The sequence below is a fragment of the Larus michahellis genome, chromosome 9 (assembly GCF_964199755.1).
Source record: "Larus michahellis chromosome 9, bLarMic1.1, whole genome shotgun sequence".
NCBI classification, from domain to species: domain Eukaryota; kingdom Metazoa; phylum Chordata; class Aves; order Charadriiformes; family Laridae; genus Larus; species Larus michahellis.
The window spans coordinates 20979266-21005212 of NC_133904.1; the positions used below are offsets into that span (position 1 = coordinate 20979266).

Below are 25947 nucleotides of genomic sequence, written 5' to 3' on the forward strand. Positions count from 1 at the left end.
TTCCTGATTCACTGACACTGAAACTACCCTTCTCCGAGGGGGAGGCGGAGGCGGGGGTTGCCACAGAAGTATTTAGCCCAGAAAACTAAGTCAGCTTTAGCACAAAACATGGCTTGAACCCAGCACACACCAGGACAGAGAGCTTGTGGCTGGAAGCGGAGTGCAAACAGCACCCGGACAAAGCCGGAACATTCCAGAGATGTGTTGCACCGAGCTCTTCCCACAGCTGTGGCCAGGCAAAGAAAACTTAATTCAGCAGGAAGCTACAGAGAAATGCTTTAACTGATTTTTTCTAATTACTAACGTCAGGCATGCAATCTTTACTTTAATGTTAAGCCACATACACAGGACATTAGTCAAAATTCCTTTTCTTTTTAATAGTTTTACCAGCATTGACATTTTATAACACTATTATTTTAAGTTTGGTATGGGCAAGAATTCACTGGTTTTTAGGAAAATTATTTTCAAAAGATTATGCTAAAATATCTTCCGTGTATTGCTATAATTTGTGAAAGTTTTACTTAAAAGCAGGTATTAAGATAAATGAAATCGATCAAAAAATGGAGTACTTCCAAGAACGTAAATGATGGTTAAATTAAGGTCGTGACAAGAGCCAATCCACACATTCTCAATGAAGTACCATCTGACCTTCCAATGAGAAAGGCATTAATATAATATGTAAATCTAAAGCAAGAAGCTCCAGCAGAAAGCAAATTGAATTGGTCAGAATAGCCAGAAGACAAAGGAATGCAACAGTTACTCCTGGCACTGAATTAGTGAAATAATGTCAGAAAATGAACATCAGCTCAGTTAAAATGACGAGAACTGTAGGGTCAGTCAACAGTATAGGCAGACCTTGAAGACAGGTTAAAATTTACAGTGCTCTGAATATAAAAATCTAATTGAACACTGACAAATTTAACAAAACTGGTAGCATTTGTTGAAAAGCCACCTTGAGGCAAAACAGCACTCGGAGTGAGAGTAACACCCCGCAGCAAAGGTCTGAGGGTATTAGAAAGAGGCTTTGCGATTTCTCACTATGGTATTTCTCTCCCCTCAAGTATTTTAAGGTACTTTTTCTTGTTCTGACTGCAGTTAAAAATACTGATAGAAATAAAGCTGAGAAATAAAGCACTTAGTATTTCTGAAAGAATATGTTCAAATACATACTAGGTATTTAAATGACACAAAATTCAGCAAGTCTTTGATGGTTCAAGTTTTTCCCCCAAAGTTACCTTGAAATTCTTTTATGTGTGACCTGCAGCGTCCTGTCTCCCTTTCTTCAGGGAGAAGAAAGTTGTGTGCTAAGTTGCATGTGCAACATAACGTTGTGCTGTTTAACAACAGCTGTTCGACCACTTCTCCACAGCATACGAATCGGACACATCAGGGAGATTTTGGACCATAATCTGAAGCATCTCCATCTTTCAGAACACTGAAGAAAAGGGAGATAATTTCTTTAAACTCTTACTAGAGAGAGGCTGGGCACTGAGTGGTTTTGGCAGCTGGGCAGACAGAGCTGTATAAACCAGCTGCAGGTTGGCAACAACTGGTGCTGTGCAATACGGAACCAGGCAAGGACAGCGGGCAATAGGCAGTGACTATCACTCTAATTCTGGCTTGGGATCACACTAATAATACAGCTTGGCTGCAGCATCACTTCAGGCTTTGATATAGGATGGAGCATTTTCTCAAAATAAAAAAAAAATAAATATTGAAAGGATGATACTGACGTTAGCATCAAGCTTAACACAGGAGTTATACACTTGTGTTGACAGAGGAACTCCTATGAAAAGGGAGAACCTGAGGAGCTTCAATTCTAAACTCTCTTGCCAGAGAAAAATGTTTATTTGAAACCTTCAGTTAAAGAAAAACAAGAAAGTTAAAATAGGATATTAAAGTACTATGAAAACAGTAATGACAAAGGAGTCACTAGATAACATGGAGAGCTGACAACCCACGCCTGAGAAACGGTTGACTGGGAATACACAGAAAGGAATAGGTAACAGCAGTAAGGGGGGAATCCTGGATCAAAAATAAGAACTGCTGCCGGACAGGAGCAATTTGAGAGAATCACAGAATGGTAGGGCTCGGAAGGGACCTTTGGAGATCAATTTGACAGGTCAGTGTAGAGCACAGGGCCAAAGCGATGTGGCTCAATTAGCTAAAGAGATTGTCCAGGGTGAAATGACCTCAAAGAATGTTATGCTTCAATAAAGTTACCAAAGCTACAGAGAAATCTGCTAAATGCTCCTCTAGAAAATGATTTTATTATATGTTAGTTCAGAATAAAACTCCAAATTGGAAAAGCTGAAGTAACAAGTTACTTTTTCAAACATTTTACTCCTAAACGCAATTTTAGAGACAGAGGAGTTGACTATCATGGAAAAGTAAGAGTGCTCCATCTGTGCAGGATAAATTATTAACTGGCAGTAGGTATTAACTGACCATAACAGACTTCTTCTGAGAAGGGAAGATACGATTCAGCTGATGACATTTGAAATAACGGAGGCAACAAACTGCACGTTAAGCAAAGTAGCCAAGTATCAAAGATGTTGAAAAGAAGATCAGAAGGATCATAAACATGCAAGGAAATCCCTGAGAGGACAGCAATGGCTTACAAGATGCCAGCAGCCTGGCAGGTCAGCCCCCAAGTCCAGCTCCTCCATCAGTCTGTCTGACAGTGGCCTGGAGCACAAAAGCATCATCAGCAGCACTTTCTCCAAACCCTCTCCCAACCCCCAGCACTTTGCCACTTGGAGAATTCCTGAGAAAGAAGTGGCGTCTTTGTACTTAATAGTCTTGCATGGAATTTTCCTTCATAAATTTATCCAATTACCTTTTGAACCCATTTACAATTTTGTATGCACAACATCCTGTGGAAGGACATTCCACAGCTCAGCGGCTTTGTCTGAGGTACCTTTGTGCATGTTTGGAGCTGCCAGGTTCTTGTTGGGAAAAAAAAAAAACAACAAAAACCAAACAGATAAGAAATTTGTTCCTTTGTATCACCTCTATTTACTTTTTCCTATGCCATTATGATTTGTGATTTCTTTTGCAGGCCTCCCTCAACCTGTCTTCCGGTTTGAAGTGCCCTGATGTACGTAATCATTCGGAATGGATGCAGCTCCATACCTCCAGCTCTCCGCCCTGCATTCCTCTTTTGCATTCTTTTCAAGTTCGACTGGTGGCATATTCAGATGCGTTTGAGCAGAGGGTGAAAGAATGTTAGACTAGTGAAAACAGAGAGGCGTGTTTAAAGGTAGAGAAATTTTTTTTGGGGAAAAAATCACATAGAAAGTAAATGAAGGTTCACTGTGATGCTACATATTTGCAAGGAACAGAACTGTTCAAGCATTATTAAAAGATTTAAAATAGGGAAAAATTTTATTTCTGTGCCTTCATGCTTTACAGAGCTGAAATAATTTCTGTGTGCTCTGTTTCTCCCTCAAATGAGCACTTCACTGCATTTTGTAACTTTCTAGCCCATCTATAAAGAGACAGCCATGCTAGAGGCAGTACACTAATGAGCCTTTGTATTCCAGTTGGCTTTGTATTTAACTAGAAAAGAAAAGAAAAGAAATAAAGGCAGTGAAACAGATTGCAAATAAATGGGCAGTGGGTGGTGGTAGAGCAGGATGAAGATTGATCACTAGTTATCTTATACTTTTAAATTTTTAAGTGTAATACCTGGAAATTACTTTTATTTTCCAATATTAAAAGCCAACTGGGATCTTTATTATTCACTTCCAAAAGTACGAACTATTCCCCAGACATCAGAGAATGCATTTTGAGCTAGTTCAGTGGTCAGTCTTTGAAAAAAAAGGCTCCCCTCGGACTTGGGATGCCCTCAGGTCGCTGGTGCCTGCACCAAAACACCACGGAGCAACCTGTTACAGGCAACGCTGCTGCTCTTGCCTTATGACTCCCTGATCATCGTACAGCAGGAAACAGCTTGTTGCAACCGTTCTTTACTAATGGAGTATTTAATGAATTCCAGCTGAGGTCAGATAAGGTCACTACAGTACAGTCCCCCTGGAGTAAACATCTTGTGTTAAGAAAATGCTTCACAGTCTCCCCCGGCTGGCTCCGCACACGCAGAGTTCCCTGCTCTTTTGTAGGCGTCTACACAAGGTCTAGCTGAGTGCAAAAGGCTTGGTAGTTCTAGAGACTGATACTGTTCATTTGCTGCTACAAAATGTGTTCTACAAACATTTCTGAGAAACTGCCCACTTCTAACCTCCAGAATCTCAAATACCAAATAGCCTATTATATGTTTAAAAAAAAAAAAAAAGAAAAAAAGAAAAAAACAGAAATCCCACAGGAGACACGCATGGACTGTATTCCACACAGAATTTTTAGGGTGTACCTCTTCAGATCAAAAATGTGCTCATAAATATTCTAAGTTGCACTACAAATGTTGGTTTCCATTATTTAATAAAAACTACCTGCAGGTGTCATTCATGAGAATATTTTAATTTTGTAGTCTGCCCAAGCAATCTCAATTTTTTGTTGCTATTAGGTTGCAGCAAGTATAGTTCACATTTTCCCAAGAGTAAGGTAGAGGAGAGGAAAAAAAGATTTTCCAGTGCTGCCGTTATCACAACTGAGCTTTCCTGCTTCAGAATTCAGTTTATAATTGAATTTTGGTGGCTGTAAAATTTTTGCTATCTTCATAAAATCCCTCTAATTTGGCAGAGTTATGAGGTTTTTAAAAAAAAAATAAATCAATTTTTGCACTTTCAGTAGGCTATATGAAGTGTTAGTAAAATCCAATATTTACTAAATACATTTCAGGACACTGGGAACTAGGGAAGTGGTGTGTGCCCTAGATCAAAGCAGGACAAGCCTGGAAGAAATGCCGGGTTTTCCACATATGACTGTACTTGAAAATATGCACATAAATGGGAGAAAACCCACTGATATTTGCACACTATGTAACACTTCTGATATGTTAAAACTTTTTGGCATATGACTTCATGAACAACTACAATACCCCAGGAGGCAGTGGAAATATGACGAGTGTGTTATACTGCTGCTCCGCAAGGTTTGCAGTGGGAAATTCCTCACATCTCTCCACTGCCCACTCTGCATCAATGGATCAAACTGGGAGCTGCTGCTCTGCCACAGTTTTCCCACTGTAATCTGCCACCTGTTCTTCTCCCAAACCCCATCTGCAGGTCATTTTTCTACCAAATGAGATGGTTAAAATTATTTTTCCTTTATTCTTTTAAACCTAGGGTAATTTCAAATAGTGCAGCACTAACCAACAGGAATTTATTTTAACCGTTTCTTTAAAATACCAATGGTTTTGTATTGCTGCAGCTTAACAGCTCTGATTGGTTTCCTGTAGCATCCTTTCACTTTATCTTTTTCACATACACGCATTAGAGCTTGCTGGGTGCTGAGAAGTATGGCCGAAACAGTAATTTCCATTATTTTCTTTTAGGCTTAGAGTCTTGAGCATTACACAATTTATATAGGCAGGAAATGTGCTATTGTGAAAATAGCTACTTAAAGGGTAAAAATACTTAGAAATGTATACTAAGGTAACCATAAATCCTCTTTCACTTTCTAATTTCAGAAATTTGGAGGTGAATTTCCTTATGCAAGGGACGCAAACTTATTATTCCTTGACCTTTGAGGAAGACAGTACTTAAAAATTTGTGTATGCATATTGAACTGACATTCTTTTTCCTCTACCAGATACCGCTCTGAATAAAAGCATCCCACTTGTCAGCATTTTCCTCCATGCCAGAGGGCTGAGAGGGAACTTGACCTGGATAGGATTGTTTCCTAAACTTTGTTTGTAAAATGACCTAAAACATCACTTGGTTTCACACAGACTGCTACACATAGTCAAACTTTGCATTTAAAGAGAAGCTGTTTAATATGTTTTTGCTGACTATGGTTTAAGAACCTCCCTTGTAGGAATAAAAAACAATGGAAAATTGTTGGCTGTAACAGGACGCACAATTAATAAAGTTTAATGAAGCTTACATCTATGTGTGAGAGAAGAAAGGCGTAAGACAGAAGCCTCGATAGCTAATGCTATCACAACATGCTCCCCAGAAAAAGACAATCCAAAGAGCAGAGTGACAAAGCTACCCAACCAAGAGTCAGGTGTGTCTACTTCATTGCTCATCACACACACTTCTTTGAGTTTCACAAGTTATGCTTAAACTAGAGGTTCATGCTTCACAATAAAAATCAATTGCAAAAAGTATCCAGAAGATGCATTAGAGTCCTTCCTGCTTTCAGCAAAAAGTCCTCAATCTACTGGCTTGTAAGCTAAAGGGAAAGCACTTTTTCCTCTTGGAATGACAAGCTATGCACTAGCTTACAGTTGTGTTTCAGCTTTGCTATGCACCATGTGTGCCTTCAGTAAAAAATGACAGAGAAAAACAAGGGGATGGAGGGGAAAGAAACAAATTGGAATTACATTCTGCTGATCTGAAATGGAAGCAGGAGCTCCTGGGCTGAGATGTAAGCACTAACACCCTGGCTACAAGCAAGGAGAGGCAGGTGCATGGAGCCCACTCCCACAGCACAGAACAGTAAAAGATGCCAAACAATGGAAAAAGCTGTGATGTGAATATTCTCTCATTTCTTTCATAGAGATTTTAAACCTGAACCAGTGTCTTGATCTGGTTTACCACACGGCCAGAGCATCACCTGCTGCGCAGCAGTTTGGGCGCTGGTCACTTAGGCCATCAGTGCCCTGGAAGAGCAACTGGGCAGAGGGGCATGCTGCCTGACCTGGAACTCGGCAGCTGGCTTGCTCACCCTTCACAGCAGGCGACAGTCCCCATGAGGAGACTTCTGCCTCTCTTGTGCTAAAGCAGCCTACTGAACAGTGAATTCTCTGTCACGCAGAATAAAGGTAATAAACATACCCTGTAATAACCACTTTTTCCTCTATGCTGTTATTCAACAAAACCTCAAACTGAGCATCCCTGTTTCAAGTTTTGCTGGTTATCTGGACTTCAAAGAGTTTGCCAACATAACTACACATCTTGGCTTGCTTTCTCACTTCAGAAAAGCTGACTGCAACCTTAATTGGGCTCCTCCTTAGTGTAATATACCAATAGCTTTTTCCTAATTATTACCATTAATTATCGTATAAAATCACTTAATTCCAGTAACTTTAGGACTGCTAACAGAATCCCAGCTTTGTTTCAGTGTTACAGGTGACACAGCACAGAAGACAGCCTTTGCAACAAAAGGCCTATAGTTAGAAACCTTACACATACTCAGCGTTAATGGTATAAGCAACGCTCCTTATCTGCGTTACCTGTATCGTGGAGAGCGAAGTCACCCAAAGCCGTCATTACAGATGAAAGACTGAGGATTCACTCCTTGCCCTGCCTCCACTGTGAGCCACGCGGTTCTGTTTCCTCTTCTGTGCCCATCAATTCCCAACACAGCAGAAAACCATCTGCTCTTGCCAGGTTCATGTTCTGCCGAGCGAGTGAATTAAATCAGCTGACAAAGATGGGAGGTGGAAGCACCAAGGAAGATCTGAGGTGGTAGCACCAAAGTGGGTGGGAAAAAGGGGAAGGGCTCAGGAACTTCCTTAGCAGCAGCAAGCTGCTAGATTGGATTACGTCTTTACAGATAACTTCGCTTTGAGAATACTTTCTGAGTTGCTACATCTATCTTAACTCTATCACTGTTATCTACCAGCCATGCAGTAGTGCAAGCACACAAACGACTGAAGTTGCAACTTTGTCTCTAGCATTAGAGAAAAATGAAAAGTGAAAAAACTGACAGCGAATACTTGATCCGTAAGGAATCCTTCTCCTCATCATTTGCCCTGATAGACCCAAAGCTGAGCCAATGGAGCAATGTGCTCATAGATACGAACACTGCAAACCTGCTCGTATGGTTCAGCTGGCCGGCCCCAGTATACATGGGCTGCACAAAGCTCAGCCAGGGACCGACACACCTGCATGTCAAGTACCAACTTCCACAGAGTTCCTGAAAAAGGCTGCAACCTGCAAACATGCTGGCTTACAGAAATCGCACCGAAAAACCTTGTTTCAGTGAAGTAAACTTCAGCAATCAAGTAGTTTGCCTAAGCCTCATCAGCATCGCTGGTGTGGGTACACTTTATTTACTCAAGAATACTTTATTGATTTAATTTAACTTAGTAGGGAACTGACCTGGGCTAGATCAACACAAGAATTTGAAACAAACAAGAATATGCACTAATAAGTGACAATCATTTTTAATTAAACCTGCTCATGCTGCTTTTTTTTTTTTTCTTCTGAATTTGCATAACTTATTTTTAGGCAAAACCTTAATTTTTAGGCTGTGGCTCCATAATCATTTTTTTCAGCAGAAGACCAAACTTAAAACACCTCCTACCTTTTCTCCCCCAGCTGTTTGTTCCTATGCCAGCCCAACCACCCAAGACAACATTGCTTTATGCTGGCAGTTGGTCTTTTTTGGCAGGGTTTTTCCTTCTCCAGCTGAATCACTTCCCTGCTTCGGTTCACCAGGCGGCTGCACAAACACATGTGCTGGCACAACACCGGACACAGCGCAGAATTGGAAATGAATGACCAGGAAAAGATGGGAAATGGGGCATGACCAGGCTGCAGCACCACCATAGATAAGCCTAGCTTTAATTTGCCTTCTCTGCTCCCACAAGGTAAGCTAAAGAAACATTAAGAAATGGGAAAGAGCAACATAACATTAAAAGCAAGGGAGGGAGATAATGATGAGTAGGGAGCAGATTCTGAGTGGAAGTATTTAAGTGGTTAAATATTGAGATGATAGCTTTTAAGCACTCCACAAGTCACAAAAATGCTACGTTCCAAAGAAAATTTAAACACATTTCATTTTGCCAATGCAGATATACTATCTGACATCAAAGTCTTCAGAATGGTATCACGTAAAGTTATCCAAAGCAATTATTTACTGCTCAATGCAGAGAAACATTTCTAGATTTTGCTAAATTCCAAGTTTGGCTACATGATCCTCTCAAACGTACAAAGAGAAAAAGCTCTTGTGAATAATGCCATTGCTGAATGGCACTATTCTGAAAATTCATGAAAAGAAATACCAATTCGGTTAAACACCTGAGTTTAAGAAAATGTCTTAATTTATAATTAAAAGTGATATTGGAAGAGGATGGGTGTGGAATTTTATATTTAGTTTCTGAAGACAACATGCTTTGGTGTTTGCAAGTATGTTCTCAAGGATGCCAAGCTAAGAGCTAAGCAACGTCCTGGCAGTTGCTACAGCAAGCAACGAGCTTGTCATCTGATGCCATTAAACACCAGCAGGCATCAAGTCCCATAAATGGAAGGTTTTCCCAAGTTTCCAACGACTGCCACAGTCCACTAGGCAAGACTGCCCAGAGAGGTGGTGGAGTCTCCATCTCTGGAGACATTCAAAACCTGCCCGGACGTGTTCCTGTGCAACCTGCTCTGGGTGACCCTGCTCTGGCAGGGGGATGGACTAGATGATCTCCAGAGGTCCCTTCCAACCCCACCATTCTGTGGTTCTGTGACAACGGGGACAGCTAGCTGCCTGGAAGCCAAGCTGTAAGAAACCCTTCCCAGTCCTCAAAAGTCAGTTCAGACTAGCCTTCAGACAGAAGGCTGGCATTTCCATGGTCCCTGCTTCTGAGAAAGTCCATATGGCCAACTGCCACAGAGTTTTGCATGCTGACAGCTTACAGATAAGAGGTACTGGAGGCTTAGGAAATGATCGAGCAATAAATCTAGGCAGAAATCCTCTACAGTCTCATCTGAACCTCAATGTTAAAATTACTCCAGTGAGACATTTTGACATCATCAAAATGTTATAGAAGCTCGGCAGAAAACTTCTGAGTTTCTCAATGATAAATATGGTTGACAAGGAAAACCAGACAAAGGCCAACCAAAATGCCCCACATCTGTTAGATACTTACTGCCACTTTGTTGCCTCAAAGCAATATTTGTTTTCCTATGATTTTGTCACTAAATGTCAAAGTGGTAAAGACAAGCAATTGCAAAAATACTTAACTCCATTTCACAGTCAGTATTATTGTGCTATGGTAACTAAGAAAGCTCATGTTTCAAACTGAAAGGTCGGGATATACGTCAACAGTCAGCTAAAAAGCAGTTTGATTCTCCAGATTTTGATTTTATTCTAACTGTAGCTGTGGCAGAGTTATGACTGATTCCACATACCACTTTTTTTTTTTTTTTTTTTAATTTCTTCACACTCAGGTAAATCATCTGCAATTTCAGTGACCTCTGAACCACTTACACTCCTCATTGTTTTAACCTGCCAGGTCCCTCTAGCCAGTGCAGGTGGCCTGCAAATCTTGTACCCCATCCAATATTCTATTACAATTGCCCCACTTTTTATTTGGCACTTAAAACAAATGCCATGACAGACTGTATCCTCCTCCCTTTCCCTTATCAGTCATTACATTGTGAATTTCCAAAGTAATATACACTTTTTTTGTGGTTTGTGATGTGCCTGGCATGTCACAGATGTTGAGACATAAACAACAACATATAAAAACAATAAACGTTTAACAGAAACATCAGCATTTAATTCAGCACATCATCTAAACTATGTTGTTCAAAAAAGTTGTTCATAAACTACAGAGTTTCATACTAAGTTTTGATGACTGAACTGGTTCTTTTATTCCAACAAACTGAAAGTACAATAGACAGAGTAGCTGATTACATGCTGGAAACTACAGTTATTCTGTTAACTAATCTGCAGGATTTCAGCAGTTCTAAGCATACACAGTAGTGGAAGGTCCCATGCTTGTGACTCAGGCTACAATTTTTCTCCCTCCTATTGTTTTGCAAATTCTCTGCTTAATCTAAAATCCATTTCAACGAGAAACTTCCAGGCTCAGCGGAAACTTGAAGATAATATATTCCAAATGAGGGATGTTTTGAAAGGGTGTGTCTCTACAACATTTTAAATCAATTCTAATCTGGGCTGACACGGCCCTGCCCTGAGCTGCTGCCCCTTCCTGTGTAGGTACAGGGATGCTCGCATGATCCCACGGCAAGCCCATCCAGGGAGCTGATCGAGCTGGAAACCGTTCGAGGGCCACCACAAGGAGCCAGAGGGACTGAGTGTGTGACAGTGGGGTGGGAAGGATACAGGACATGTCACACAGTAAGACTGTGGCAGTCCAGATTTAGCTAGGTTTAAGTGGAGATATACCACCAAAAGTCATTAATCATGCTGAACAAGCCATGTCTTAAAGGAAATTGGCATTCTGAGGTTTGGTTTTCATTTTAAGGTATTGATTTATTTTCATAAAACATTTTAAATCTGTACATTAGCAGAGAAGTTATCCTACATATACTAGTAATATATTCTCTTAATGGGATACATAATAATGAAATTTTGTCTCAATAGATCTTTAAGACCAGATTCAAGCTTCAAGGATTATGAGTTCAGTCAGAATAATGCCTGCTTCCTCTGCCTTATGGCTGGCAATAATGTTTTGAAACTGATTTTGGTAATACCTAGGCTATTACAGTAGCCATGCTGCAATCTAGGACTCTCTTCTGCTTCACTGATTAGCTTTGCTTAACAGTCCGCTTTTGTGTGGTAAAACAGCGGTAGAAATTACAATATATTGATGAAAATATGCTAAATAAAATTGTACTGCTTTTACAGGAATACGCTTCAGATTATATCTGAGTTATACATTCAGATTATATCTGTGTTTTAATAAAAATCTCATGGGTCTGTAAGAACAGTAGGAGGGGTGCAAGACAAGATTCAGTCTACTTCCCAGTGATGACTTTTCATACTGTATACCCCATGGCACAAGTCCATCAAACAAACGGGTCTTCAGAAATGAATGCACTAAACGGCAAATCTTTTAACATCACCTTTCCATGCAAAGTATTTCTATCAGCCTATTATCCTTCTTCAGACAGGGAAATTCCCACCAAGTCATCAATAATAAATACATTCAGCTACCAGTTCATCTACTAATGAGTAGATTTTAGCATACAGTGCCTATTCAGAGAAATAAGGTCTGGAAGATGAGAGCATAGTCCTTAATAATTTACAAGACTCATTAATCTTATCCCAAAAGACAAACAAACATAATTTGATATCTACTCAGATTTCCAGACCAAACCAAGATACAGCATTTCAGAAGCCATTATGATCTATCAGTCAATAAATGTTCTTAAAATGTTCTTCTGTGGAATAACTTCTCAGCCAAAGAATTATCCATCTTAAAAAGCCCACATTATTAGAGACAAAACATCAGGAACCTTTAGAAACTTGCACTGTTGATAATTAGATCAAAAAGGTTTGAAACTTATTCAATATGGCAGATGCTAAAGATCTTAAAAATTTGCCTTTTTAAGGAGACAGTATGTAGGTCTAGTCTGGTCGGACAGAGAATAAAATACCAGTGCTGTACACAGGTTAAGTAAGCCCAGAGACAGAATTCACATTCAACACCAAATACTCCCCCTTTGACAGTAGAATATAGAGAACCAGGAGAGGGGAAATAGACTCATCCTGGGATTACACACTCAAGCTCTGTTCTTGGCCGTAAGGGTGATCCATATTCCCACCAGGTGTTAGTTACAAAGGGCAACACAGTGATTGGTAAGAGTATCTGGAAAAGAAGAATTATTATGCAATAGCTAGGCCTACTTGTTAAGGCCAGGACTGCAGGGTATGTCTAAAAAACAACAAGACCAATCCTTATACAAGTTGCTTAGTTTTGTGGTGTCTCCTGCTATGAACATACACCTTCCTTCTAGAAAACTGCTTTTCGCTCTGTGCAAACACTCACTAGTAACGATGGTTTGCCTACAGAGAAAAGTTATCTAGTTAAATCTCTGCTTGCATCTGATCCCATACTTATAATATTCTTTCTTCTGTTTTGAAGTCCTCCTAAATTAGATAAGCTCAATGCTAGAGCTGCTGGCTGGAACACCCAGTCATACTCTGTGGGAAAGGAGGGAGGTGCTGTGTTCTCCCACTGGCTTTGTTACATAGGCGTAGGAACCGGAGCATGGGAGCTTCTGCTGCTCCGCCTCATTTCTCGCTCCATTTAGACTAATCATATGCACCTAATTCCATGGGTCTTAGACGACGATTTGTTTCAGACATTTTATATGAAATACTGTACCTTCCCTTCCTTACCTACATAACTAGCGAGGTCTCCCTTCCACCTACAAAATCAATGGGCAGAATTACTATATGATCTAGGATAAAAATACTTCAAAACCAGATGTGCCTTAGAGCCCATACCTGTTATATTCCTTCAAAAAGCAGGACATAGAACACCATTTTACTGTAGATCATTCAGAAATTAAGGAACATGCTATTTCCTTAATTGCAATTTCCTTTTTATAAAATACCCCTTTACTCACGTCACTTTATATTACAAGCAGTGAACCACAGCACTACACTGCCTTTTCAAAGCTAATTGTGTATGACGCTTGTTCTTTCTTAAAGTTCTCTTTTACCACACTAAAGTTTACCTTCCATTTAAGGCTTTTAAACAGCATGTCATAATACAACTGATCAGGCTATTTGATAACATTTTGGGGCTACAAGGAGAAAAAAATGTCACTTCAAAACTGTAAAACAGAAGAAACTTGAAATAAAACAGGGAAGGTATAACTATAAGTTCTTTAAAATAGTGAGTACTGATGCAGATTATTAAAAGAATAATGGTTATCTTCCTGTAAACAGGAAGTTTTGCTGAGGTTTTGTATCACATACTCTTTTGGAACAGGACACACAGATTAATGAATAGGTAGTATCTTTTTAAATTTTCTTTTGCAAGTAGAGTGTATCCACTTAAACTTAATTAAACTCAGACCAACTGATTCCAGGCAGTTAAGAAAAACATCTTAGAAGAAAGGTGATCCGATGGGGCAAAATTATTATTTCAGTGCATGATCTGGGACACGTTGAAGATTAGTTATTAGCAACATATGTTCATGGAAGGAAAATAAAAAGATGTCCTGTTAAGAAATACAGTTTTTCCTTCTGGCTTTTATGAGGTTCTATCAAGCTCATTACGCATAAAATCTTAAATGCTACAAAATATAAATTTGTATATATTAGTTTGGCAGTGCAACACAACTGAATGCCTCAGCCTATAAATATCACTCTCTGACCCACAGGATTCTGGCTAATTAAACATTATTTTTATTTTTAAAAAAGTTACTAATCTCCATTCATCATTGTCTTTAAACTAGTGGCTACACTTAAATTTGTTCATCCAAAATGTCTCGTCTTAAGTGCCCCCTGCCCCATGTAGCTCTGGATGATTTGCAGTGTGTCAGAAGCTCACGGTAGCTGGAAGTCAGGCTCCCACCAGTGCTCCCCACCGCTCAGCTGAGACAGTCCCCCTGTTACTCCTCACGGACGGACGAATGTACAAAATTGGTGTACAGTGGATAAAATGTAAGTACCGTAAGAAAAGTAAGTATTGCCAGATTAACAAACCTTGCTTTCGTGAACACTAAGAAATCTTTAAGGTTACTGTTAATCAAAAGTAGCACACAGAATAGTAACTAGTGGAATTTATCTGGATACATATTTAGCACACACTATATTTCAGTTTCAACATACAAACCTTTTTTTCCACAGAAAAGTGCTTTTCTAATTTTTGAAAGACCATTCTGTCTCCAAAGAGACCATTAGGATCACTTTTCCATTCTAAACAGAAATTCCTATCTTCTCAAACAGCTCCAGCTCCTCCAAAATAACCAAACTATCCTGAGCTTTCTAGCGTAGTTACCCGCCAAAAGAAACATACACTTCTAAAGAAGGAACAGTAGAAAACCGAGAAGTATTATTTAACAGCAATGAAGTTTAAATGAGCAAAAAAAAAAAAAAATCGTTGCTTTTCTTGGAATTACAGTTATCAAAGGTTTAGCCTAGAAATGCTCTTTTTTAATTAGGCTACTAAGATGAGCTGCCTTAACCCATTTGTTTTTTCCACAGATTGTTGTCTTTAAAGATCTGCTATCTGCAAGTTTGAGCTGATCTGTGTTAACACTTCAAAGATTCATATTTGTGCATGTGAATGCTATCCTGAATTTTCTAAATCAATATTTCAGAAAGATTTGGGCTTTTTTACCTCAAAGTCTCAGCCCTCAGTAATTTTTATTTGCATATCCCATTATAAAAATTTTGATTTAAAATCTAAAAGACAACACAGTCCTGTCAGACACTTCCCAACATACGGTAATGGGCCATATAAACAGCAATTTTTGTGCTATATGTAGTCAAGAAAGACACAAACCATATATACTTACATGGAGCAGAGTATAAGTATGCACCGGAGTATCTAACGTTTCACCTTCCCAGCTTGCATATTACTCCAAAGGGATTTGTGCCGTTATGAGCCTTATTTTTCACATGTACTCCTCATCTCAGACACTTAAAAGTTTTAGAACAACTTTCTCCTCCATAACACGTCAGAACATTTTGACTACAGACCACACAGAAAAGGCATAATTTTACAGCTCATGTATTCCAAAGGCTACCAAGATGCTACTATATAACGACAAAGGTCACGGTGCTTTCAGCTACTCTCTAGGAACTGCCAAACTGCCAGAAGGTGCCTCTTTGAGTTCAACAGCAGTGGAAAATAGGGTTCAGTACGCACGTTTATTGTCTGGAAAGTTACAGCACAGAGACGTTAATTTACAAGGTGCATACAGAATACAGAATGTAAGTTATCCCTGAAGAATCCCAGGCTTTCTTGTAGAGAAAGGTGAGAAAGATTACGCATACAAATTACTTTTTCAACTGGCTTTCAGGTCAGCATTTTTTAATACTAACATTCATTTAGATATCTCCTTCATTAAGTTATTGACGGTCTGTATTTTTCTTTCCAAAACGGTGGGGATTTTTTTGTGTCGCAGTGTTTTGGTTTTTTTTGTAAGAGGGGAAGGTATGTACTCCCTGAGGATCTTAAGTTACTTCATTGCTGTAGGTTAGTTTTCTTTAGTTTTACTCCTTTAAAACTCATTCCTCTGTTCAAAGAGATTTTTCTTCCCTGGTGGAAAATGAACATAACATCAAAGTTGTAATGCTACACTTTTCTCAGTAGTAAGAGAAAGTGATACGTGAGATACCGGATCTTTTATACTGGAATCTGGAATGGTATTTTGTGATATAATTTATGGCACAAAATCTTACAAAATGTTGACATTTTCTATTTTTTGCCATCTTTATGAAACTGCTCCCTCAATGTTAAATCCTCCACTTTAAACACAACACATAATGTAAACCCTTCTGCAAATGCCAGTCTTTCTGTCTGTAGACACACAAAAGCTCATCTTTGTACCGCTACCTCTTTCCTCTGCTGAAGAAAGCACTGAAATCAAATAGGAAACACTCTGAGGCACAATTGTTGAGGTGTTCCTGAGGGACAGTTACAGTTTCATGGCTTAATCACTCCAACTTTCTATTTTGTTAATAATGTAGGTGAATAAAAACGATCTCATACTACTTGTGCATTCATTTTAATGAGTCCCTGGAAAGAAATGCCTGGAGTGAAGCATGCCCAGATCTCCTGAATAAGCCAGACAATTTCTGCACAAAGATTTGAAACATCTTCAGTTTATATACATCAATGGCATCTTTTTGATCCTGAATCTCTATTCAACTTCAAAGAAAGAAAAAAAAAGAAAAAAGTTTTACAGGAAGTTTCTTAAATATGAAAATCAGCGTCTGAGCTAACAAAATCCTCCAACCTCAGCTTCCCCCTTCCAAGTCTTAGTATATTAATCTCCTTTCCTTTTAGCTGCTCCAGTTCTTGCATAACAATGCCATTTCCTGAATTCAAATCTCCAAAAATAAACCTTAAAGCTGAATAATACTTTATTAAACTCTATGAATATTCCCTTAAGCAGGACATCCTTTTAAAACTGGGGTACACTGTCACAATTCAGCATCATTTTCTTAGCACATTCGAAGTAAGAATCGGAAGCACTGCAGCAATCAACAACCCAAAGATATTACTGAAGCGTAAAACTACACTCTCCAGAGGAGATTTTTAACAAGCTACCAATGTTTTGTTTAAATTCTCATCACTCTGTACAGCAGCCACTTATTTCTCTGTGGATATGTATTTAGGCAAGCTCATAGGGAAATCCTGTACAGGTATTTTTAAAGGAAGAAAAAGCACACTGCTAGCATCCTCTGCCTTTCTGTACAGCATGAAATCACCTACCTTTCCCGAGTGTGCAAACCGTCAATGTTTAAACCTTAACATAAGTGGTTATTCCAGTAAAATACAAAAATTAAAAAAGTATTTGATCTCAAAAGATGCGCAGTTTTGATCTGCCTGCTAGGTAGTTCCTTTCATTCCTGGTATTCCTAGCGAAAAAGCTCACTAGAGGCTAAAACCAAGTAATTACTGTGTTCAAGCTCCTACTTGAACATAGGCTGGAGTTTCTGTGTGTTAGATATTATCTAAACTGTGCTACCTGGAGTGTGACTTGCAGGATGAGGAGGACGGCAATGAAGATTGTAGATGGACATGGTCTAGAGGAGACTTTTGACTAAAAGCGTATCACGAGCAACGAAAAAATAAATAATCTTCGAGATCAACTACTATGGGGGAAAAAAAAGTATTCGAGTTCAGAGGGCAAAATTTATTTCACAATTAGATTAATTAAAGCACACTACTCACTGTCTCAGATTTAGCATCTACTCAAGAGCCATGAGATATCTTTTCTCAAAGGGGCTGGAGAGTAAAATCAGTATTACTATTAAAAGATTAATTACCTGTTGTAGGTTTAACATTTAAAAAATGTCTTTGTAGCAATCCCCAGTGAAAAACACGAATAACATTCAACAGGACAAGACAGTGTTTTGCACATTGAAGCTTTTCAAGTTCAATGCATAAGGACCAATAAGTAAGGACCTAAACAAAACGTACTACTTGCTTGATGGAGGAAGTACTCAGTACCTTCATAATCTCAATTATTTAGCACAGCAAGTGAATGCTGAGACCAGAGTATGCCACGGCAAGATGACATGCCAAGTAGTGAAAAGAGCTGACCCAAAACCTTACTGTGCCAATCCAGCCTAAACAGTGCTTTCCTAAGGAATGAGGAACAGAAACCAATGCAATTTTTAAAAATTGATCTTGAAAATATAAAAACCAGGAACAGCTTTATAGCTCTTGAAGTGGTGCCACTATGACCAGCATCTTGTCTCCTCCCTCCCCATGCACTCCTTAAAATAAGTCCTCTAACATGAACCTGAACAATCAACTGAAATGGAAGTGAAGAATCTAGAATGACAGATTAGATCTTAAGGTATAATTATCTAACTCAAAAAAATAAAAGGAACCATGAAAACAAAATTACAGTTTAATCCACCATATTTCAGTTTACTGTGTTATACCACCATCTCTAATTCTTACTATCTTAGAAGTCTCTACCTCGGTACCAAAGTTTTAATCTGAAGCTAAAAATTGAGTGACATTTATGTAGTATGAATACAGCAGTGTACAAAATATTAATGACAGAGCTTTTTTTACCCTGGAAAGGCAGAAAACATGTTTACAGGTTCATCAATGATTTAGACAGTGGGATCAAGTGCACCCTCAGCAATTTTGCCGATGACACCAAGCTGAGTGGCACGGTCGACAGGCCAGAGGGACGGGATGTCATCCAGAGGGACCTGGATGAGCTAGAGAGGTTTGCTGGAGCAAACCTCATGAACGTCAACAAGGCCAAGTGCAAGGTCCTACACTTGGGTCGGGACAACCCTCCTTATCAACACAGGCTGGGGGATGACGTGATAGACAGCAGCCCTGCAGAAAAGGACTTGGGGGCACTGGTAGATGAAAAGCTGGACATGAGCAAACAATGTGCACTCGCAGCCCAGAAGGCCAATCGCATCCTGGGCTGCATCAAAAGAACCGTGGCCAGCAGATCCAGAGAGGTGATCCTCCCCCTCTACTCTGCTCTCATGAGACCCCACCTGGAGTACTGTATCCAGCTCCGGAACCCTGAGCACAAGAAGGACACGGACCTGTTGGAGCAGGTCCAGAAGAGGGCCACGAAGATCATCCGAGGGCTGGAGCACCTCTCCTATGAAGACAGGCCGAGAGAGTTGGGCTTGTTCAGCCTGGAGAAGAGAAGGCTCCGGGGAGACCTTATAGTGGCCTTTCAGTACCTGAAGGGGGCCTACAGGAAAGCTGGGGAGGGGCTGTTTGCAAGGGCATGTAGCGATAGGACGAGGGGCAATGGTTATAAACTAGAGCAGGGCAGGCTTAGATTAGACATTAGGATGAAGTTCTTTCCAATGAGGGTGGTGAGACACTGGCACAGGTTGCCCAGAGAGGTGGTGGAGGCCCCATCCCTGGAGACACTCAAGGCCAGGCTTGATGAGGCTCTGAGCAACCTGATCTAGTTGAAGATGTCCCTGCTGACTGCAGGGGGATTGGACTAGATGACCTTTAAAGGTCCCTTCCAACACAACACAATCTATGATTCTATGAAATATCTGAACTTAGTCAGTAATACTAATACTTACTTTCAAAATGATCTATTACTGCATACTTAAATATGTTTAAAGCGACAAGCTTTTGAATCTTTGTCTTCAAAAAGTACGTAAGCAGCTGAGCCTTTCTAAGCCCATCAGCATCTTAACAAAACATTTTTAAGGTGTAGATTCACAATCTGTGCAAGATAAAAATCTGCACTTCTGGTTGAGGGCACTATCCTCTCCACTTCTTCAGCCATGTGTTCCCAGCTGTAGCTGATGAAAGTGCTCGTGGGTTGTGTAATCAGCTGGATAGATATGGTTCCTAATCTGGCTGGAAACTAATCCCCCACATGAGAAAATATCCAGCCAGATTAGAAACTTGATTCAGCTGGTCACATCTGCACAAGTGCTAATACTGCTGAGACCCCCTGTCTTTGGCAGTATTGCCTAAAGTCAGCTTAACAGAAGAAACTGCATGTACTGAACACGGTTAAGTACCTCTGGGATGGTCACTTGTAAACAGCTTCATGCTTTTAATATTACTTCACATCAGGATTATACAGAGGAGGCAACTTTAATTTCCTAGCATGTCATTTGACCTTTTTTGCAAGTTATTTCTGACCATAGAAACATATTTAGAGAAAACACTTTTCCAAATATTACGATAATTCTTAAGTAAAAACTTGAATTGGGCATAATATAACAACCTATTTTCAATAAATTCTAAGACTTACTCCATTGTAATAATTTCATATGAATCACATGTCTGTATTAGTATTCTAAGAAAATGAAGTTTGTTGCTATGTGTCCTCCCTTAACAACTGCCAAAAAAAAAATAAAGGGAGAGTCAGGACTACAAATGCATCGTAAAATCTGCAAATTTTGCAAAAGGTACCAGCTAGTAAAGGCAGAAAGAGCCAAGCTAGCACACTGCTGAGGAAGACTTGGCAAAGTTGAGGAATCGCCTGGCCAGCCAAACAAGTCTTGCGTGTGCAGCTCCATCCAGCCACAGCCCTGCTGCCTCCTCCTTGGGAGAGGTGCCAAAAGGCCAGGGTGGGATGGATACACTGGGTGCAATAGAAGGGGATGCTGGTGGTGGGAACAGGCTAGAAGGGGGAAATGAGGAACAAAAGGGCAAGTTTGTTGGAAGTTAAGCTCTATCCTCTACTCACAGAGATGGTTAAAAAAAATAAAAAATATCTCAGTTTTCCAAGAACTTGGGTTTTTTTGCCCCAAACTGGGAGGAGTAAAAACTTATTTTCAAAGAAATTAAATATTCCACAGCACTTTTCAGTTTTATGCTTATGCCAAGCAATACCACCATGCTAAACAAGCTAAAAGGTTCAATAAAATATATTTCAACTCTGTTGGGAAAAAAAAAAATGTGTAAATAAGCTTAGGAAAGTTTTTTTGTGTATCATTTTGATCATGAAACTGATATTTTTCACTGGAAAAATTCTATCCACCTTTTCTAAACATGAACAAATAGACTTGTATTTCCACCCCAAGTCTTATCTTTCTACCTAAAATTTTCCAATGACATCACACGCTTCCATTTCCCTGTAAGTCCCAAAAGGATAATCAACATCACAAAAGCTCCATCTGAACAGATACCAGATACATTACTGTATAATCTATTGGATAACTGATCCATAACTATAAAATATGTATTTACATTTGGCATGCGGAGATCAAACACAATCAAGTTCAGTAGGTGGTTTGGTCCAAGGAAACATTTCTTGCAAGAATTATTCCAAGCTTTTGGAAAAAGATGGCGTATGTTTTGAATTATACCAGTTTATTTAGAATATAATAAATCTGTAGAAGAATAGTTGTTTAATTTACAGATCACATATTCAATAAATTCTCGCAGAACCACTTAATTCTCCCCTCCAAGTAAAAGTCAGAAAAAAGAGAATGCTCATACTGTTTTAAATGGGTCACTTCAGTTTTGCGTTGTGTCTTTTCATCCTGAATAGAAAAATGGAAGTAATTTTCTTACCCTGGCAACAGCTTGTCTCTTGAATACACATTAATAGCTGGCTTTCAATTTTGAAGATCAGATCTGAGTAGGTCTCTGAACAAAATTAAAAAAAAAAAAATCAACAGCTAGTACTATTTTCTTTTGGGGAGAAATTTTGTACCTTTTTTCTTAGACTCTCACAAAAGTGTACATCTCAAAAAATTACTTTCCTGTCATTACAAGGGACAGAATTTCAGGTTGGTCATTTTTTATGTGGTTCTGAGTTTGGACTAAGTCAATAGGATAACAGATTCACTTAGTCTACCTCCCATATCAGTTAAGCTGAACTTGGGGGAAAATGGAAAATGACACCTAATTTAGCATCTGGAGGGAGGTGGTAACTAAAGTTATCAATATATGGATCTAGGACAACCCAACTGTATTTTGTGCATATATAACAACCCAAGAAGGAAAGAAAAAGAACTGAAAGTTACCAAAATACAACTGCTGCAGTGCATTATGTCAACAGATATTTACTATCACAAATTTATTTGTTAATATGTAGTGAAAAGATTTGGCACATAACAATGAAATCACTAAATAATCCTGCCAAAATGTTTTTGAGTCAAAACTCCTATGAGAACTTGATGGTAAGCAGGCAGGCTTTTTATTCTGATTTTCATTAATAATACAAAACAAGCAAGACTAACCATCACCTGCAACAAGTTACAACCTCACTGTGAAAAATGAACCATTCCAAATACTATAAAGACGATCAAAATTATCTGAAGGATAGTGCAGCCTAGGAGGAAGACCGGTTTTGAAGACAGGAATTATGGTTTGGCAAGTTTCAGTTTTGTTTCTATGCAGTAGAAGAATACAAGTGAGAAGGTACTCCAACAAGCAGTTTTCTCAGTTTACCAGAATTAAACAAATATTTTTCTGTTATATTCCTAATTCCATCAAGACAAAACTGCTAAAATTTTGAACAGTGGGGGGTACTATTTTAAAATCCAAAAATTCAAACAAAAAAGATTTTTTCCAGAACTGCAACACCACTTGCAATACACTCAGAAGACAAATTCTGCTCATGTTTTCCAGCATTAAAAGGCAGATGTTTTTTCTTGCATTAACAACATTTGATTATAAAATAAATTTCGCCTCTGTGTGAAGAGAGGAGTGAACATAACGGCTCCCTTAAGGCACAACTTTGACATATAAGGGATATTACTTCAATTTCTTTTTCAAATGCTGTAGAGAAGGATGACAGAAAGAAACAGCTTCCAGTTGTCACGCTCCTAATCCATCTAGTCTACAGATGGCTTTGCTCCAGATTTCTCTAATAAACTATTACAGCACAACCCATCACTGTCCTTACAATATACATACTACAACCTGTGTGGTCTAATCAGACTAGTTCAGAGAAAGTGTTTTGGGTTTTGAATTATTTTTTTTTAAAACCTGGGATAGCATGAGAAGGTCATTTCATTTAAAGAACCCACAGGAATCTCTTAACATTTCAAATATTTTTATTTGTGTGTGAAGATAGACATTTGTGCAGGATGTGGTGGGGAAATTTTGGGTTTGTACATTAGTTTATTTTGGGCAGAGGAAGATTGCTAGTTTCCTACCAGTGTTTTTGCGAGATTATTTTGCAAAACTGCCTGTAGTATTGATTGCCTGTTAAAATTTGAAGCTTGTGGAATTCATGAAGCAGAAGGTTTCTAATCCTAACCTAACCCTACCAGCAATGTAATCAGTCAACAGCAAAAAATATCAAAAGGGGAAACGAATCTATGTTGTTTGGGTGTGGGAGAATAATGAGTAAGTGCCACTAGTACATTTAAATAGAAAAGCTACATTTAGGGAAATAGACTGCATTCAAGTATGTATGGAAAGAGGGGGGAAAACAGGAAGAGGCATAAATAAAGGGCAGAGGAGTGAACAGAACGGTGACTGATTGGGTAACAAAACCCATGCAAAGTGGACCATCTTGGAGAGGTCCGATCTAGTGTGCTAGGCAAAGGACAGATAACATTTACAACAGTACACAGGACTTAAAATTCAAAGCATGCTGTTTCACTAAGCCCAAGTCCTGAAAATAACTTTATTTTAACCACATCCTAGATTTTGTCACAAATGCTCATTTAGCCTATAAATGTTTCATTGCATTTTTAAACAACACATTACTGACTGCGTCTCCAGCTGTTTAATTCAAATACAGGCATCAGAAATGTACAAAAATAATCCGAGACTATGGACAAGTAATGTTTTCTTTTGACAAACTCAACTCGGAACATTGTCATCTCCCCACTCAGCTCTCTCAAATCATGCTGCTGCTGTTCTGCAGATTTGCTGCTCCCTCACATCCACTGACACAAGTTGTTGCAAGGGGTAGTTATCAAACAGGGTGTTTGCACCCCCCGAACCGATTCCACCCCTTCTCCTGACCCTCCATCCTAGGTGCCACACCCACAATGTTTCCATGGCCTGCTTTCCCATGCAGCCCTATGAATGTGTTTTCAGCACAAACAAGGTGGCGACAAATTGTGATAAGCAGATGGGAACGCCAAGACGGCTAAGGAGAGGAAAAAAACCATGTAACCTAACTCTGTCTTGGCGATGCTGACAACCTTCTGCATGGCCGCAGGTTGAACTGATTGGGGTAAGCAGTAACTCAGCTAAATAAGCGTCACTTGTCACATTCCCAGTTTGAGATCCATTTCTTGACACAGCTATAAGAGTACATGTGCTGGCATAGCACAAACTGAAGAGACGAGGGGCAGGAGAAGCAGGGCAACTCTTTAAGACAGCTTATGCAATACGTCTGCCAAAACACTAACCTGAGACTGAGGGTGCAGATTCAGGTAACAATTAAAGGATTACACGGCTAACAATAACCAGAAACGATCATGCTATTTCCTTCTCTTCCAGCCCTGGAGCATGTTCTGTTACCTTCTCACATGCTCCACTCCTGTGTTCATCTGACCCAGATGAGCTCTTTCAAGGATGAAAAGCAACGTAAATCTTTAACAAAAGTTATGGTTGAGCAGCATTTATAGCTTGCTGTTATTGCAAGGGATACTGCATATCTCCCTCCTCCTTACCACGTTCCTGGTACCAGTCTGACTCCCTCCTTTGTGTTGGTTATAATGTTTATGAGCCTCCTCACCGCGGCAATTTGAATTGCAAACCTATTGCTAAAACCATCTTTTCTTCACTGGATTAATTTTCTGTTGCTTTAACAAGTTGAATCAAGTTCAGTGGAGGGCCCACAGGTGCTGGTGACAGGGGAAGAAGCAGAAGCATGCAGCTGGGGAGAGCAGGGAAGATGGAAGGAAGAACTAGGCTATTATTTTTGGATTAATTTAGGTGCTGTTTCATGCTACAGCTGAGAGAAGGAAGGAAATAAGATCTATAAAGAGAAAAATACTGCTGCAGGGTAATTAAGACCTAGGAGTAAACACACCAAATGGTGTTTGCCACATGACAACAAACAAATGTGAATCAGAATGTGAATCAGAACTTGAGCAGAGGAAGGAATGTTTTCTCTACTATTCAGGAAGCACTTCAATTGTTTGAAAAAGGTGTGACTCATTAACTCCCGCATGCACAAGTAAGACATCCAAAGCTATAAATACCTGACATACTTCAAGGGCTCTTTGGAATGGAAGAATGAAAATCTATATGTACTTCTTCAAAATTACAGAAGCATGAAGCCGTGCATCATTTCACAGATTTTGATTTGTTGTGTTTAGGCTCTTCTGAATGGTATTATCCAAGCATGACAAGATATAACCTTGAAAGGACCCATTTTCTTGCTTCTGACACTTTGGATAGCTAAACAGATATTTGGGATAAAAGACGAGAGGTGCACAGGACTTGACAGTATCCTATTTTAATGCAACATTTTTGTATGTACGTAATTTGTAGTTTATCATAGCCATTAAGTGAAATTACCTTTCTGATGCCAACCAAGAATCTCACCGGCAACAGTTGCTTGTCATAAAAACAATCCTCCTCCTACTCATTCTCTTTGATTCCATGTCTACTTGTAAGAGCTCAGCATCAAGGCAGTAAGAAAGTTTTACTGCAATCTTGCAACATTGATTTTTATGTAAACTGTAGGATTCTTCAAACTGTAACACACACAAGCTCTTCTTAATCTGTTTATAACTCTTAACATAATTTATTCCTTTTAAACACAGGTTAAAAGGCTGGTCAGACTTCAGAGGGGGTTTTCATTCTCAGGTGAAAACCACTATGGTATCACAGAACACTAGTGCATTAGTATTATCAAGCACTGGTGAAGGGCTTGGTTCCTAATCTAGATTTAGCTAGTCTGTCTGCTTAAAGCCAAATATTACTATAATAATCAAAGTATAGATCCTGTTCCTTCAGATCTGCAGCTTTAACTTTTTTTTCCTAGGGAAGTCATCAAGTTGAGATGGTATTAAACTCCTACACAATCCTTCTAGAGAAAAGTATGTTTTCTCCACATGATGTATTCT

At 39.2% G+C, this 25947-nt stretch overlaps 1 protein-coding gene across 8 annotated transcripts in view; it reads right to left on the reverse strand.

Moving 5' to 3' along the window:
• PEAK1 (pseudopodium enriched atypical kinase 1) overlaps positions 1 to 25947 on the reverse strand; it is a 124910-nt gene that overhangs the window by 79727 nt on the left and 19236 nt on the right. The window contains exon 2 of one of the 8 annotated variants that reach the window (XM_074601049.1): positions 21476 to 21550. The exons of the other annotated variants lie outside the window; for them this stretch is intronic. The gene's annotated coding sequence lies outside the window, so the exon portion shown is untranslated. The remainder of the gene's footprint in view (positions 1 to 21475; positions 21551 to 25947) is intronic. 8 annotated transcript variants of the gene reach the window in all.